The following is a 3,796-nucleotide window of genomic DNA, read 5'->3' on the forward strand; positions in this document are numbered from 1 at the left end:
GAGAGAGAGAGAGAGAGAGACAGAGAGAGAGAGAGAGAGAGAGAGAGCGAGAGAGTTGGCTTTGAAGGGCTGAATCAGGTAAAAGGACTGATTGCCTTTATGATAGAGTTGAGAGCTGCACAACTCTCCTTCTCGTTATCCATCTTTGATAATGAAAATCAAGCTATCAGGTGAAATTTTGCTGTAGATTAAATAGCAGGCTTCGGCCCTCTAATTGCACTTTGTAAGGTGCAATTACAACATGATTTGTGATTAAAACACAAAGAAAAAAGCTAAGATTCATCAGAGGAAGCTGGCGCAGTGGATGACATGTACAAGGCTACGGCAAAGCTTGTTGGAGAATGAAAGACTGAAATGTTCATTACACATGATAAATGCTTAATGATCTCCATTTCAATGGAATAAAAACCTTGCTGGTGTAATTAAAACTGTTGACTGAAAAACCCTACACAGAGCAAAGAGCCATGATGTTTGCAGAAATATTATTGATATACAGATATTTATGAGTGTTTCCTCAAATATACGCACTGCCAACCTTGTGGACTTCCTTAATGCACACTTTTTACACTTTCACTATTTATTATTTTTTTTCATGCCTCCAAGAAGAATTTTATCATTTTCCTGTACTTTGATTATAGCTTGACAGGAAATGACAATAAAAATATTCTGTTCACAAGTGATATTTACCTTTTCTTCACACATATTTTCTCACATTTCCTCTTCATTGCAAATTTTTGCAAATTACTTATTATTTTACTAGTTATTTTCAGCGCAGTTGTTCGACATAGCTACGCATTAACCTCTTACAACCGTCACACACTATTGGATATCAAACTTCGCTACACAAACACCGATGTGGATACAACACTAGATCTTCATCTACTACCTCCCGAATTACTCCGGTCCCCGGGCTCGAGTGAATCAGCCAGTCCGACAGGAAGTGCCCGTCGTCGGCGCTGCGAACGTAAACAAGGCGGGGTAAGCGGAGCGGCCTGCAGGCTAAGCTAAAGCTCAACCCGCGTCGTCCAGCGATACCAAGCATCTTCCTCGCTAACGTACGATCTCTGGCAAACAAGATCGACGAGCTACGACTTCGGATCACTCAGCGAATGTTTATAGACTGCAACGTTATGGTTTTCACAGAAACTTGGCTCAATAGCACCATTCCAAATAGCGTGATTGAGCTAGAGGGGCGCAATATCTACAGGGCTGACAGAACGGCTGTGGACTCCGGTAAAAGCAAATGTGGGGGTGTTTGCCTCTATGTAAACAGACCATGGTGCTCCGATGTTGTTATTACTAAATCCCACTGTTCTGCTGATATTGAATACATCTTTATCAAGTGCAGACCCTTTTTTCTGCCTCGTGAATTTACAACTGCCATAATTGCTGCAGTGTATGTACCCCCGGATGCTAATGCTAAACTAGCCATGAAAGAACTATCTTCAGTTGTTGGTAAGCTGCAAACAACACATCCGGATGGAGTCTTTATTATTGCTGGTGATTTCAATCATGCCAATCTGAGAACAACTCTCCCCAAATTTTATCAAAATGTTACTTGCCCGACAAGAGGAGACAATATTCTTGATCATGTTTATACAAACATCCCTGATGCTTACAAAGCAACTCCCCTCCCCCACGTTGGACAATCTGATCACCTCTCCCTGTTCCTGCTACCCAAATACACCCCAGTCATCAAACGTGTGAAACCCACTGTGAGGGCTGTTAAAGTTTGGCTGGAAGAAGCAGACTCTTCACTACAGCAGGAGTTCCAGAACACAGACTGGAATTTGTTTGCTTCTCGGGCCACACTGGACTCCCACACAGATGTTAATACCTACACCAGCTCTGTTCTGTATCATATCAACGAATGTGTTGGCAAGGTAACCACCCATAAAGTAATTAAAATGAACCCCAATCAGAAACCCTGGATGAACAAGGAAATCCGACTCCTACTGAAGGCACGTGACGCTGCTTTCAAATCTGGCGACCGTGAAGCCTACAGCTTATCCAGGTCCAATCTGAAGAGGGGAATTCAATCTGCTAAATACAACTACAAACTGCGTATTGAGGACAGATTTAAAAACAACACATTCGGTTCAGGTGTGCCCCATCACACGCTGCTAGCCCTGGCTATTTCAGCACCCCTCCTCTCTCACGCACCCACTCATGTCGGGAGCCTGGCAAAGGGCGGCGACTAAGGGACGGGGTGATGCTGATAATTAGGGGGAGGCAACCGACTCGTCACAATATATAATTGGATGACATCTTACCACGGTTGAATCGGCCAGTTATTCTAGCAAACCCAATGGTTGGAGTGGATCCTGAATTACCTATTATAGCCTGTACAGTATCGGCCTTGGTGCAGTTTAATTAATCAAAGACGACATTCTTGTCCATTGGAAAGTGAAAGTGCAGACTGAAGAATATTAATCAACAGGCATTGAAGATTTCATACCCCAGTGTGTGGTTTGGGAGTATATTTGGGTTTTTATTTATTTCCTCTTTTGCGAAGATCATAGTGCATGCAAATTTAAATTCCCTATAATTGATATAAAGAGACAATTTTTTTTGTTAGAGGAAGAGCGGAAAAAGTAATCACTTTAATCTAGCTTGCGCCGACAGTTGTACACGGAAGCAGCTCCGGGAGGATGAAGTAAGATGTCGGCGTTTCTTACAAAAATGCATAAATTCGCTACAGGAGGCCTTTGTTCACCCTCCGGAGCCGTGTGAGGCACTTTTTATTATGGATGGATGCGCTTTATTTCACTTCTTTTGGACTGATGCACTGCAACACCCGCTGACTTCCATTAAACAGCTTGGAACATCAAAGACAAATTTTAATATAACTCCGACTGGATTCGCCTGAAAGAAGAAAGTCATATACACCTAGGATGCCTTGAGGGTGAGTAATTCATGTGCTAATTTTCATTTTTGGGTGAACTAACCCTTTAACGCAGTACACGTAGTACAATATATATATTTTTTAAATATATATATATACAGTGGGTAAAATAAGTATTGAACACCACCATTTTTCTCAGTAAATATATTTCTAAAGGTGCTGATGACATGCAATTTTCACCAATCCTGCCCCTTGTCAGTGGAAATTAATATTATTTGGTTCAGTCCCAACTGATGGCCTATAAAAAGGTGTGACCAACGTGTCACACAAGAAACATTTCATGATGGGTAAAAGCAAAGAGCTTTCTCAAGACCTTCATAACCTTATTGTTGCAAAACATACTGATGGCATTGGTTACAGAAGGATTTATATACTTCTGAATGTTCCAGTGAGCACTGTTAGGGCCATAATCCGGAAGTGGAAAGAACATAATTTCACCATAAACCGGCCACAACCAGGTTCTCCTCGCAAGATTTCTGACAGAGGAGTGAAAATAATTATCAGAAGAGTTGTCCAAGAGCCAAGGATCACTTGTGGAGAGCTACAAAGATGTGCTCCTCACAAGATTTCTGACAGAGGAGTGAAAATAATTATCAGAAGAGTTGTCTAAGAGCCAAGGATCACTTGTGGAGAGCTTCAGAAAGACCTGGAATTAGCATGTACAATTGTTTCAAATAATAAGTACAAGTAATGCACTCAACCACCATTGCCTGTATGCACGCTCACCATGCAAGGCTCTATTGCTGAAGAAAAAGCATGTTGAAATGAAGATGAAATGAGGATGGACATTCCAGCGAGACAATGATTCCAAACACACAGCCAAGGAAACTCTCAATTGGTTTCAGAAAAAGAAAGTAAAGCTGCTAGAATGGCCCAGCCAATCACCTGACT

The 3,796-nt window shown here is 41.7% G+C and overlaps 1 pseudogene; it reads right to left on the minus strand.

Moving 5' to 3' along the window:
• The window catches only part of LOC107702175 (extracellular calcium-sensing receptor-like), a 7,405-nt pseudogene that overhangs the window by 1,567 nt on the left and 2,042 nt on the right, over positions 1 to 3,796 (minus strand).

Source organism: Sinocyclocheilus anshuiensis, unplaced genomic scaffold (assembly GCF_001515605.1).
Source record: "Sinocyclocheilus anshuiensis isolate Anshui unplaced genomic scaffold, SAMN03320099.WGS_v1.1 scaffold618, whole genome shotgun sequence".
Classification (NCBI taxonomy): domain Eukaryota; kingdom Metazoa; phylum Chordata; class Actinopteri; order Cypriniformes; family Cyprinidae; genus Sinocyclocheilus; species Sinocyclocheilus anshuiensis.